We start from the raw sequence: 13,667 nt of genomic DNA on the forward strand, positions 1-13,667 counted from the left end.
ATTACGCAAAGGAGAAAGTCTCGTTCTGGAGCAGCAGGAGGCTCACGCCTCTTATACCTGCTGCTCTCCCTTTGTCACAGCTCCTAAACCTCAGGCTCGTGGGCTCCTTCCAGCAACAGTATCTGGCTAGAATGCACTAACACTGTTTTCGTTGGGTAGTATTTAGATTAGTAAGTTTGTCTTCTATTTCTGGCAGATGGCACCAGTTTCCTGTTTACCGTCATGACATAGACCTTCCTTTTAAAATAAATATAGTTAGCCCTGGCCGGTGCGGCTCAGTTGGATGAGCGTCGTCCCGTGCACCAAGAGGTCACGGTTCAGTTCCCGGTCAGGGCACATGACCAGGTTGTGGGTTTAGTCCCTGGTGGGGTGTATAAGGTAGGTGACTGATTCATGTTTCTCTCTCCCTTCCTCTCTCTCTCAAGTCAATAAAAAACAACAACAAAAACCCACACCATGTAAATATAAATAAACAGAGTAGTTTTAAATGAAAATGTTAAGTGAGTACTAGTTCAGCTGGCATGCGGAAATGGCAGAAATAAGGGCTTGACCATGGTTAGCATTTGGTAAAGAGCTATATAGGAAGAGGAGAGTGGGGTGTGCTGCAGTGGGTCTCAGTTCCAATCCCCACTCAATCCCTCACATAGGGCCTTTGGGCAAGTTTCTCAGGCAGCTTCTCAGAGCCTGTTTTTCATGGACTGCTGTGTGCACTGACGGTAATGTTTGTAAAGCCACTGGTGCAGAGTGAGTGCTCAGCAAATGGCAGGACTGCCCCAGCGCCACCCAGATTGTGCATTCTGGGAAAGCCTGGGGTTTTCTCTGGCCTCTAGGTCCCTGCTGGGGAGTGGGCCCCTCCTGACCCTCCTCTGCAGTAGCCAGACCTCATTCTTGTTCCCTTTTATACGGGACCTCAGTTCAAATGAGCACCTTCCTGCCTCCCCTGCAGCCCTAAGGAGAGTCTCTTACTTGGGAGATGAGTCTTGATTAGCCATAGAATTCCAGAAGTAAAAGACAGGTGACAGGTCAGACACTGGAGCGACTGAGAAACCTCAGGACCTGGGGCGGGGTGGAGGGGGCCCTGCGGAGGGGCCTCCAACCTTCCAGGGATCTCTCATTGAGACCCGGGAGGCTGTCCCCCTTGGAGAGCTCCCCAACAGGATTGAAAAGGGACATCAGAAAATTTAAGCACGGCCTCCCAGCTGGTCCAGCATCTGAGCGATAAGCGAGCCTTTCTGAAAAGGGCTTCTAAGCCTCATGTTAGTGGCAAATCTATTGCCTTGTATTTGGGGGGGGGGGGGGGTGTGCAAATAGCATTAACCTGTGCAACTGAAAGCTTAAAAATATTCTGTAATACGTTGTGGCCCTGTTTTACAATTTCTTCAATTTTTTAATACAGAAAATTTCCCCTGCTCCCCCCCCCCCCCGCCTCCCTACTCCCACCAGGTGGGGGGAAACTGAGGCTGGAAAGAAAGCCAGTTCCTTCTAATTGTCATTTCCAGGGACAATACATTCCAGGACTGTGGGTTCAGAGGCTATGGGTAGTGGTTTGTGTGAGTAGGGGGCCAGTGAATGGGGGACTCTGGAGGAACCCCAGGACTAGGTCGGGACTATGTCAGATAATAAAAATACCAGCAGCTCACATTTATTGAGCACTGACTCTGGGCCAGGCCTTACAACCACCCAAGGAAAGCGGTCCTGTGTGGAAAGGAGAGAGACCGAGGCAGGAAAGATTACAGGCAAGACCACCAAGCTAGGAAAAGTGTCAGAGAGGGACTCCTGAGGCACGGAGTCCAATTCCAGAACCCCGTTCTTAACCCTTCCCCGAAGGGAAGAGAAGGGGGGAAAGGGGAGGAAAGAGAAGAGAGGAGAGCGAGGGCGCTGGGGACCCGGGCGGGCGAGCTCAACGAGGGAGACCGGGCTCCAAGGAGCTTCCTTCCCAGCCTCCCGCTTCCCGCGGCTGCGCTACGGAATCCGCCCTGAACTTGGCAGCGCTGCGCAGGAAGCAGGCAGGGCTGGGGGTGCCCTCCCAGGGCTCCGGCCTTTCTCTGCGGGGTCCCCCACCCACCTCCTGCGGCCCCTCCCACTCCGCTCTCCCGGCTCCTGACATCACGCCCCGGGAGGCGGGATCGGAGAAAGAGGGGGCCGTGGGGAGGAGGTTCCGCGCCACCGAGAGGGAGGAGGGAGGGCGCGCAGTCCCAGCTCAGAGCTTCAAAACAGTCCGGCTCCTTCGCCTCGCGCCCCAGCCCGTCGGTCGGTCCCGCCGCCAGCGCCCGGTGAGTGGGGATGGCGCCCGGGGGCCGCGCGCCCCTCGTAGGGCTTCGGGGCGGTGTGCGCCCGGGAAGCGCGCGCGCGCGGGCCCGGCACGTACTGGACCCGGGGAGGGGGGGGGGGGGTCCCTGCAGTTGGTAGGGAGCAGGGTGGGGTCGAGGCCCCTCCCTGCCGAAAAGCCACCCTTCCTCCGCCACATTACGGGGACGCAGGCTTCCCGCCGGTGTCCCACTCGCTGGGGACCCGGAGTTCCACCTCCCCACCCCCGGACTGCGTCCCTCTCCGTGAGCGCCGGGGCGGGCGGGAAAAGTTTGGGGAGGAGTCCAAGGCTGCCCTCCTGTCGCGGGAGGGTCCACAGCGCCTGGCAGCACGGCCCCCCGCCTCCCAGCGCGCGCGGGACTGGCTGCGCCCAGGCCGGGTCGGTGGGTCGTGCGGGGCAGCGAAATCTTTTCGGCCCGGGCAGCGGCTCCGTTGCGCCGCCCTACGGCGTGGAGCTACTTTCTTCGGTCTGGGGCGGTGGAGGAGCCTCAAGGCCCTGCTTGGAGGACGCCTCTGCCCCTCCCCACCTTAGCCCTCCTGGAACTTTCGGGGCTTTTAGGGCCCGCCCATGGGTTCCAGGGAAAGAGGGACCGAGTGTTCAGGTGTGGGTTATACAGGGTGCTGAACACGCTCCCGTGAGGTCCTCATTTGGGGCCGTCATGGGGACGCCTAGATGGAGACTAGTCTTGGGCACCTGGACCTGAGGGAGGCCCCACAGAGGAAAGCCCTCCCTCCAGGCCCCAGAACCTACTCCTTACTTTGGAACAAGGCTAATAGCTTAGTGTCAGGTTTGGGGTTAGGGGCACTGCCCCCTCCCAAGCTCCAAAGATGTGCATGTGGGATTGGCGGCGGCGGTGGTGGTGTGATTTTGTAGCTTATCTGCGTGGGAAATGCAGAGACCGGCCTGAAAAGTGACAGGCAATGGCCTTGGAGAGGGCCTTAAGAAACGGGCAGCCCAAATACTGGGTGAGTCCACTCACACGAGGTGCCCTAGCCATAGGCAAGTTCCTAGGCGCAGAAGGTATAGTAGAGCCGGGAAGGGGGAGTGGGGATTATGGCTTAATGGGTGCAGAGTTTTTGTTGGGAAGGGTGAAAACATTTGGTGTCTAGATCGTGGTGATGGTTATACGACATTGTGAATGTATTTAATGCCATGGAATTGCACACTTGTAGGTGGTTAAAATATTAGGTATATTTTACCAAATGTTTTTAAAAAGTCTTCAGCCACTTCTACGCTGAATCGGTTAGAAATCCCAGAGGTGCTCACTGTTGCTGGCCACTTCCCCCTGGAACTTGGCCTTGGGTTGAGGAAGTGGACGGAGGATGAGGAAGGTGCCGGAGCCTGGTTTCCCCAGGAGTCCCCAAGGGACAGAGATGGAAACCAAAGCTGGCGGAGCCTTTGCAGCGCTGGGGCGCCCACACGCTCCTGTTCTCCCAGAGCCTCTCACTCCTAGATGCAGAGCCTAGCTGAGACTGCCAGTCAGTACTGCAGGTCCCCGAGCTAGTAATGCCCAGAGCCAGACTTGGAACCTCCACCTGCACCCCCTCCCCTGCGAGACCTCCCCTTTTTTCCACCTGGAGATGTCCAGGTGGGGTATGGAGAATGGGGGAGACCCTTCTGGAGAAATCGGGCCCAGATGCCAAGCCCACGGCCTCGGGAGGGGTGTGGGGGTGGCGGGAAGGTGCAGAACCTGTTTCCCTACTGAGGGTTTTGGATCTGCCACCTCTACCCCCGCCTGGACTTGGGGAGTGGGGGTGGGAGGCAGAGAGCAGGCCACACAGCCTGGAGCTGCCTCTGTCTGTCCCATGAGGAAATTTTGATTCTCCTGAAATCCTGGGACAGGTGTTTGTGCCTCAGAGGTGGCCAGCGGGGTGGGTGAGGCCAGGGCCAGGCAGGCAGCTTGGGAGCTGACACTGCACTGCCCCACCCAGAGGGGAGGGGCCGTGCCCTCTCTGGCTGGCAGGGCCCCAGATCAGGGCACAACTCTTGAGGGTCAAGCAGGACTCCCTGGCATCTAATTGTAAATACAGGGCACATCCATTCAGTCCTCCCTGCCACCCCCTTCACACGACACGCACAAGTAATTTGTAAGGCCCTTTCTTCCTGGGATTTAAGCGTGTTTCACCTACATATCCTTTCTCTGTCTCTCACACAATATCTTTTTCACAGGAGCTAAAGCCGCGTGCATGTGGCACACTCTCAATTTCCCAGCTACGGGTGATTGATTCAGAGGGAGGCTCAACTGGTCAGTGTTGCATCCCAGGCACATGCCGCCCTGCCCTCTGGGGCCTTCCTGGCTGACCGGGGCGGAGTGAAGGCCTCTCTTTGTCACAGTCAACCCCGCCAGACATGGCCAGGAAGGGAAGTCTGTCGAGACAAAAACATAGGAATGCCTTTCCCGGCCAGATGGGATGGCAGTGGACTGCTGGCTGGCTGGTTGGCGGGGTTTGTTTGGGAGGCAGGAGTCCAGCCACCTTCGGGGGCGGGGGCGGGGGGGAGGGGGGGGAATTGTGTGTGTTGCAACATGTGGTTGCTGCCCGGCTCTGTGGACAAGCGGGGCTTCTGACAGAGGCTCTGGGGCGAACGCAGGGTGGGGGTGGTGGCCGCATCACCCAAAGGTGCAGTGGGGTCCCCGGCATCGGGACTGGGGAGCAGAACCCTTCCAGAAGAGGCAGTTAAAGGTCAGGTCGGCGACCAGACTCCTGTGTGGGAGCCCCTCGGGGATGTCTTCCTGGGTTTGGAAAAGCGGGCGACTGGCAGCAGCAGCTGGACTGGGGAAAGAGGACAGCTGGCACCGTAGCCAGGACTAGAGGCCTGACTCTTGGTTGTTGGCTTCAGCTTGTCCAGGGAAGGAATGGGGGTCTGGGGGGGTGGCTGGAAGAGGAGGCCCCATGCTCCCCTGTGAGGGGTGGTCCACCCTGGTTTCCTGCAGGAGTTCCTTAAAGACTGCAGTTTCGGCAGGGCCAGCTTTGGCGGGAATCGGCAGATGCATCTGGCTCTTGTTAGGGACAGGCCGAAGGGGGAGGCTAAAAATATCAGAGGCAGAGCTGCCACCCAGCGTGAGCGCAGGGCTGGTAACCTGATCCCCACGGTGGGGGCGCTGGTGGTGACTGTGACGTCGTAGTTCTGTCCCAGTCACTTGGGCTCTCCCAGGCAGCAGAGCCTCAGGTGGACTCCTGGGAGGGGTAAGAGCTCTCAGCATTCGGGGCAGCCAGGGACTGAGATCGGAGAATTTCAGGGGCACGACAGCCTTAGACCATCCCACTGTGACAGCAGCAGGGCCACTCCGAGTGGTGGAGTGACTTGCCTACAGTCAGTTAGCACTTGGCTGCAGGTTCATCCCTGTACCAATGTAGTAAGATCTGTAAGACACGGTTGAATTTTTAAAAAAAGAGCAAGTAGCAAAGCAATATGTGGGAAAATAGGCTATTTGTATAGCAACAAACAAGTACTAGCTGCATGTCATCTGTATTCCTGTAATTCATACGTATTACGTGTATACAAAGGAAAACGTCTGGAAGGATTTATCAAAATAGATTGGAGTGGCTGCCTCTGGTGAGGGGTGTGGAAGCAGCGGGCACAGGGACTCCACTCTTACCTACAACAGAGAATATATTCATGGGTTACTTGTGTACCTGAAGCTCAATAATAATATAGGGCGTTTTGCAGGGGTGGGGGTGGGGAGCTTTAGAAGATGGGCTGCATGGTGGAGGCTCTGGACAGAAAGTCTGGGTAGGGCTGTGCAGTAGTCCAGGGACACGTAATGGGGGTTTAAATCCGGGGGTGCCATCCAGTCCCCATGGAACATTACCCTCATTGTGGACGCCTCATGGGTGTGATGGGTTTCCCATCTGGAGTCTGGGTGCTGCTAATAGAAAAGTGGCGGGCAGTGGGCGGGGGCCAACAGTGAGTACCCTTGGGGTGTGTTAAGAACGCCATCATGAGGTCCTTGGCAGGGTGTCCTGGAGACCATCGGGAGTCTGGGCTTGGACGAGAATTCAGAGACAGACCTGGGTCTCGTTGGTGTTTGAGAGCAGGGAAGAATGACTTAGATTTTGCCAGTGTTATCAGCAGCAATGAAAATAATCATCATGCTGTTATTACAGCATTTATAGGATGTAAAGCCGTTTACTGGCCACGTGCTTTACAACCTTTATCTCATTTAAAATGAGTAATAACCCCCTGAGGTAGGGACTCTTATCCCTGTTCTATAGATGAAAAAAAAAAAATGGAGTCCTAAAAATGTGGCTTAAACACGCACAGTGACTGTGTCGGGATTTGAATCCAAGTCCGTGGACCCCACAGACTCTGTTCCATCGGGCGTATTCCGGCCACGTCCCTCTCTTTAAAAGCAGACGTGTGCGCTCTCCTCTTGAAGCAATCACAGTCCTTTGGGCCAGGAAAGTTCCTTTGCGGCAGATGCTCTGGTGAGTGTCCCGGAGACGAGCATTTCTCACCCAGAGTCGGCCGTCTCAGCCCCGAAGGTCCCGCAGCAGCCTGATCACCGAGAACAGGCGCCCACACCCAGGAGGAATCCTGCTTCACACGGAACCCCCGGTCCAAATGGCATTCGGTTCCATTGTTTCTGATGGTCTCTGCATAAGGGAGGCCAGAGCTGCTGGCACCTGTCGAGTTCACAGGATGTTTCCAGCACCCAGCACAGAGCTAAGCATGCAGTAAGCGCATAGTAGGTCTCTGTTCACATGATTAACCGATAGAAGGAGTCACCCTGGGTCTTAGGCAGCTTCCTGCTTTCCAGCCAACCCCAGTGAGGAGCCAGCCGGAGGCTGCAGGGGATGGGGAGAGAAGGGTTTGGGGAAAGGCTGGGGACCGTGATCGAGAATTAGGATCGGCAGCTGCTCCCTCTCCCTCCTGCCTTTGGCTCTGCCTGGAGCTGAGACAGGCCCAAGTGATATGGTCAGTGTCCATTTATATCAACATGACATGGGGTCACATTCTTCTAAGACCAGAAGAGGCTTCATCCTCGACACACCCAGAGTATGGTCTGCACACAGGCATTTGGAGATGAATTCTATGCAGGCAGTGCTGAAAACTGCAGTCCGCTCATATTTATTTTAAAGTATATTACTGAAACGTCCATCACTTGGCAAGGGATACTGCTTTTCCATTTATGGCATAAGACACAGTTTAAAAAGAATCCAATTAAACTGATGTGCTTTAATGATAATTCTGGGCAATGAACAGTACAGTTGGTACACAGATGGGTAGAAATGATAATGGTGGCCGTGTTGACACTATGGGTGTCCCACCTGGTCCCCTTGGCTGGATGAGGGGCCACCCCCCACCCCCACCCCCATGTGATGCACTCAGCTTCCCCTTCTCCTGAGAATTCCGAGAAGCCCCCAACCCAGAGATGTCTGGGAGGTTATGCTCCCGCTCCCCCGGGAGTGAGAGGAGGACGCCGAGCCTTGCTCCCTGGAGGTTCTTCAGTCTTCACCTCCTCCCTGCTCTGGGGCTGCCTGGGTGCCAGGCACCGTGCTGGGCACCAGGGACACAGCAGTGACCAAACAGATGTAAATCCCTACCCGCGGGGCACTTCCAGTCTAGAGGGGCGAGACCAAAAAAGTGAATAGAGAGCAATAGGGAAATAGCAGATTTGAAGAAAATAAAACAGGAGTCGCTTCGATTGGCTGGTCTGGGAAGGCTTCTCTAAGGAGGGGACTTTGAAGTTGAGGCTGAACACAGAGAAGCAGCTAGACACCCCAAGATCTAAGACCTTCCCCGAAAGGGGGAATTGCTCGGCAAACATCCTGCTGCCCTGAGTGGGAAGCAAGCTGTGTCCGTTGGGGAGAAGGAAGGGGCACTAACTAAGGTTTGGGGTGCTAGCCCAGCCCCGATTTCTTTTGGGCATTCTGTGAGGGCCGGGACTGAGTGGTCCAAGTCCTCATGTCCTCGAGTAGTGCCTACTGTATACGCTCTGTACTCAGGACAGGTGGGCATCCTGGGAAGTGAGGGGCTGGCTCAGAACCAGGCCTTGGGTGTGGGTGGTCGGTTGAGGGTGTGGGGTGAGGATGTCTGGCCTCTGGGCCCTGCGGTTTCTACCTTCCCTTTCACACCAGGGGCTGCCAGGGGCTCGCAGGTGTCCTTGTGTGTCAGCCCCCAGGGCATGGAGGTGTTGAAATACCAGCCCCCAGGAAACTCAGAGCTCCCCCATTTTATTCTCTGAAATCTATTTTTTAAATGAGTTTTTTCAAGCGTACAATTCAGAGTGTTTTAGTGGCGCCGCAGGTAGGTGTGGCCATCACCAGAGTCCATTTGGGAACATTTTCATCGCTTCATAAAGAAACCCGACGCCCTTTAGATAGCCCCCCCTATTTTCCCATCCCCCTCAGCCCTGGTCAGTCACTGATCTTTCTGCCTGTATGGATTTGCCTCTTCTGAACATTTTATATAAATAGAATCATACACTGCGCGGCCTTTTGAGTCTAGCTTAGTTCACTTGGTGTAATATCTTCGAGGCTCATCTATGTTGTAGCATATCTGTTCGACTTTTTATGACCTAATCCTATTCTGTTGTGTGGATGTAACACATTTTGTTTATCCATTCATGCGTGGGTGGACGTATGGGTTGTTTCTACCTTTTGGCCGTGGTAAATAATGCTGCTATATGCACTGTGCAGGTTTTTGTTGGACATGTGTTTTCATTTCTCTTGGGTACATACCCAGGAGTAGCATTGCTGGGTCATGTGGTCGCTCTGTGTAATTGTTTGAGGAGCAGCCAGACTGCTTTCCATAGTGGCCGCACCATTTCACGGTCCTACCAGCAGTGTAAGAGCATTCTACTGTCTTCGTTTTAATTCAGTGCCCCATCCTGTCCTGGTTCCCTAAGAAGCTTCCATTGGTGGAGGTCTAGAGCAGCCACTGGGTTCCGGGCTCCTGGATTGAAGTGAGGCCCCGCAGAAGGTCTTGGGAAAGGCAGGGGGTGGAAGGAAGGGAAGGCATGTGCGCTGTGGTTCCCTGGGTGGGGACCACCCGAGACAGAACTGGAAATCAATGGGTTACTGCAGGGTGGGGGTCACGATGCTGGAGCGATTTTAGGTGGTGCTAGAACGTCATTAAACAATGTTAAATCACTCGGGGAGAAAGTGGTTTCCTTTTTATCTTTAAACGTTTTGTTTCCATCAGAGGGAAACCCTTCGTTGCTGCTAAACTCTTGATGCCTCTTTGACTCTTGCTGTTGGTTTTTTTCTATCACCAGACAGGGCAGGTCTTCAGCTCAGCTCTTCTGCAGACAGCAGCATTGAACCAGAACTTGTGAAGGGGTTAGCAGAGGGGCCATTTATTTTACGGTCAATCTCTATTTGTGGCAAGTGGTGCCGAGTTTCCATTTCCAGGGAGCCAGATTTCTTTTTTTAAAATATGTTTTTATTGATCTCAGAGAGAGGAAGGGAGGGATAGAAACATCCTATATAATAAAGAGCTAATATGTTAATTAGACCGAACAGCCCAACAACCTTCTGGACGAAGCCGGGACTGCGAGGGCTGGCCAGGGCTATGAGTGTTGAGCCCCTTGCATGAATTTTGTGCATCGGGCCTCTAGTCAATAGTAAGAGAGAATCATCAATCGGCTGCCTCCTGCATGCCCCCTACTGGGGATCAAGCTTGAAACCCTGACATGTGCCCTGACTGGGAATCAAACCATGACCTCCTGGTCCATGGGTCAATGCTCAACCACTGAGCCACACCGGCAGGGCCAGATTTCTTTTTAAAACACATGTATTTCTGTTAAAGAGTGGGTTTATTTTAAGACAAAGATGAAGTGAAATCCTACAGTGATACCTCGAGAGGGTGGCTGGCAAATGACTGAGGTTTGGAAAGCCGTGTTCTAAAGTTTAGGGCCCCCAAACCAGATGGGATGTTGGGAAGTGGCGAGGTCCCCAATCCGGGGGGCACATTCAGATGGAAACTGGAAGCTATAAAAATAACCCAGGCAGAGGCTATGAGTCAGGGCGGCTCTGCATGACCACACCGTGCCTTTCAGCTGAGCCTGCATGAGTTCACAGTTCTCATTGTGTGGGGTCAGGTTCCCAATGCCATGGCTGCACAGGGCCACAGCTGCAGACACAATGTCATCAGAGGTGCCCCAGTTGGAAAGGGGAGGTGTTGGGACTGCCTTTCTTTCTAGCAGGGTGACCTCGCAGGCCTCCAGACATGCCAACGGGGAAATGTTCCAGTGTGATTTCAGGTTCACGGGCATCGCTCCCCAGCTGGCTCAGTATCTGCCCTGCCCTTCCTGTCAGTCCCTCCAAGCTCCCAGGTAAAGGAGCAGGACCTACCTGCTCTCAGGTTACAGAGAGGTGCTGTGTTAGGCAGGGTTCTGTAAGAAACAGAACCAATTGATGTGTGTTATAAAGAGAGATTTACTGTAAGGAACTGGTTCACCCAAGTGTGGAGGCCGGCAAGTCCAAAATCTGGCAGGTAGGCCGGGGGGACCCAGGGAAGGTCGGCTTTCTCGTCATCTTCAGGCCTTCAGCTGATTGAATGAGGCCCCCGCAGGATGGAGGGCAGTCTGCTTTTCTCAGTGCTCTACAATTTAGATGCTAATCTCACCCAAGAAACACCCCACAGAAACACGGTGGCCCAGCCAAGTTGACCCATAAAATTAATGATCACAGGTACTTCGGGTGGGCCAGACACACAGCATTAAGTAAAATAGAATCTTTCAGATATTCCCTTTCAAATTTCCTTCCAACCCTCCAAGGAGAAACTGTCCGTTTTGTGCAAAAGTGTCTTTCAAACTTCTGAAACACGTGTGACGTTCCTGTTTCAGCAAAGAGAGAGAAAAGCTGGCTGGGACGCACAGCTCGCAGCAGCAGCAGCAGCAGAATCTAATAACACTGTTTTGTTTTCATTGTATTTCTCTTCCTCAGCACCACCTACTTAGAGCAGCAACGGCTGACTTTCCGTTTCCAGTCTTGATATAAGGTTTCCTTTCATAACGATGTGAGTCTTAAAAGTCAGTTACTAGTAACACAGGTGGGACACAGTTAGGCCTGACCTTCTGAAGGTGGTGCAGGGATGACTGATTTGGAAAACATTGACGTAAGCATACCGGGGACGGTGCCTGAAATATCCCCTAATTGTCCGCACATCTCGAGTGTCCTGTTGTCTGTTTGCACTTCTTTCCCTCCGGGAGACAGCTCTGGTGGTCATTTCCACTTGGTGGCTGCCACCTGAGAGTGGTGGCGGGGGGCAGGAAGGAGAATGCTGGCTCTTGGGGAGCAGAAGGGACCGGCGTGGCAATTCTGAGACACTTCGCTGAGTTTCTGGTCGCGACTGGTGCATGTACTTGTTATATATACAGATGCTGTTCTAAGCATGTCCACTGTTATCACCCAACAGCCCTAGGAGAGAGGTGTGCCATTGTCATCCCCATTTTACAGATGAGGAAACTGAGGCAGTGAGTGGCCAAGCTGCTGGGCCACCGTCCAGTCTGGCTCCATCTGCGCTCTCACCGAGTTTTGTACACATTACTTCCTGTTGGTCTTCTCCCCTTCGTCCCCTTCCTGTGTGAATTTACACGGCGGTGGTGGCCTGGCTTCCTGGTCTTGAGGCTGAGTTGTAGGCAGTGACTCCTGGTCCCTAACTTGCTGGCAAAATCCATCTATAAAAAGGACGGCTCTTGTCACTTAGGCTGTTAAAGGGAATGCCACTAATACAAGGCGCTCTGTGGCGGGAGGAATATTCCTAACCCAGTGGCTGTGAGGATGAGAGCCCCCTGAGTCTGACACCTGCCTCACCCCTAGCCACCTAATCCGAATCCACCTCACCCCACACTGACACGTGCGCCTGCAGATACAGTATCAGCCCGCCCTGGGCTGGGCTGTGTGTTTGCCGGCAGCATAATTACAGAGAGCTCCTGGGATGACAGCAGGCAGCGGGAGCTCTTTAATTGAGGGGGTCAGGTAGCAGTCATTGGCAGGATGGTGGTTATTAGCCCTTTTAAGAGCTGCCCAAACTAGCAGACATTCAACAAGTATGTGCTGAGTAACCTTGGGCACTGGGGGTATGAAGATGAGTAAGATGTGGTTTCCATCTTTGAGGAACTCTGAGTCTCATAAAGCAGTGTTTCCCCTGTATCAGTTCGCACTTGCTGTGTAACAAACCATCCTGGAATGCAATGGCTTAAAACAGAAAGCATTTATTTAGCTCCTGATTCTGCAGGTGGGCGGAGTGGGCTTGGGTCAGCTGGGAGCGGGCTGGGTTAGGGCACAGGGACAGGCACAGGAGACCCCTGCCCTTCCAGGGGCAGCCAGGACTCAGTGGGTGGGGAATGCATTTTACCTCTTGTCAGGAGGATTCGGTTTGTTAAAATGTTACTAAAACCCTTGGTGCTTATGAACAGGAGAGATGCTGATCTGCATTTTTCTTACAACGTCTTGTCTGCTTTTGAGATCAGGGTATTGCAGGCCTCAAAGAATGAGTTGGGAGGTATCCCCTTTTCCATTTTCTGGGAGAGTTTATGCGGAGCCGGTATTATTCTTCCTTCAGTGTGTGGCGGAATCACCGGTGAAGCCATCGGGGCTGCATTTTCTCTTTGGGAAGGGCCTCCAGGCACCTGATAAACATTTCTTCCTTCTTTTACTGTCAGACTTGGAAGAAAAGTCTAGGTCCTTTCTTGACTTCTTCTTAGCTCTGTAGCTCCTTGAAAGCTGGTTCCTTTAGTCCTTCATTCAACACACATTTGCTGTGCACCATCCATAAACCGGGCACTGTCCCTGACCCCAGCGGGAGAGGCAGTAATACCCAAGTTCACAGCCACAGGATACCTTCAGGTCGCAGGGAGGAAAACAAGAAGAGCCTTCGTTCACTTCACCGAAATTATTACCAAGTTTGCCTATGAGCTCACTTTCCATCATGATGTGTTTTTTCCTCGTCTCTCCTCTCTTGCCTTCTGGGTCCCCCCCCCCCGCCCCCCTGCCCACTCCTCTTCCCTCCCCCCACTGTGCCCGCATCGCTGTCTCCTTCGTGGGCCTTTCCTCCCCGCCTCTCCTCTCTGCCAGCACTTTCTCCCCGGGTAATATTTTATATCTCCCCGTGGTTTTGTCTCCCATCCATACCCATGACACTGGGTTTCTGTTCCCAGCTTCCGTTTTCTCCTGAGTGGCAGCCCCGCCCATATTTCCAACTGCCCAGCCCTTTTCCACCATTGTTAACCAGGCATTCGTCCTTCCAGTGCTCCTCCTGCCCCAGTCCAAGTGCCTCGGTGGAACCAGCGTCCACTCTGGCACAAGCAGACGACCCCCAGGGTCCTCTGCCCGTCCCTCCGCCCAGCGCAGGCCCTGGCGATTCCGCCTGCTGAGGAGCTCTCCGTCTCTCCCTTCTGCCCACATCCCTG

The 13,667-nt window shown here is 54.1% G+C and overlaps 1 protein-coding gene across 1 annotated transcript in view; it reads left to right on the forward strand.

The window, feature by feature from the left end:
• Nucleotides 1-2,134: 2,134 nt before the first annotated feature.
• EMP2 (epithelial membrane protein 2) overlaps nt 2,135-13,667 on the forward strand; it is a 34,426-nt gene continuing 22,893 nt past the window's right edge. The window contains exon 1 of the mRNA XM_081090367.1: nt 2,135-2,273. The gene's annotated coding sequence lies outside the window, so the exon portion shown is untranslated. The remainder of the gene's footprint in view (nt 2,274-13,667) is intronic.

The sequence above is a fragment of the Myotis nattereri genome (assembly GCF_964212035.1).
Source record: "Myotis nattereri genome assembly, chromosome: 4".
NCBI classification, from domain to species: domain Eukaryota; kingdom Metazoa; phylum Chordata; class Mammalia; order Chiroptera; family Vespertilionidae; genus Myotis; species Myotis nattereri.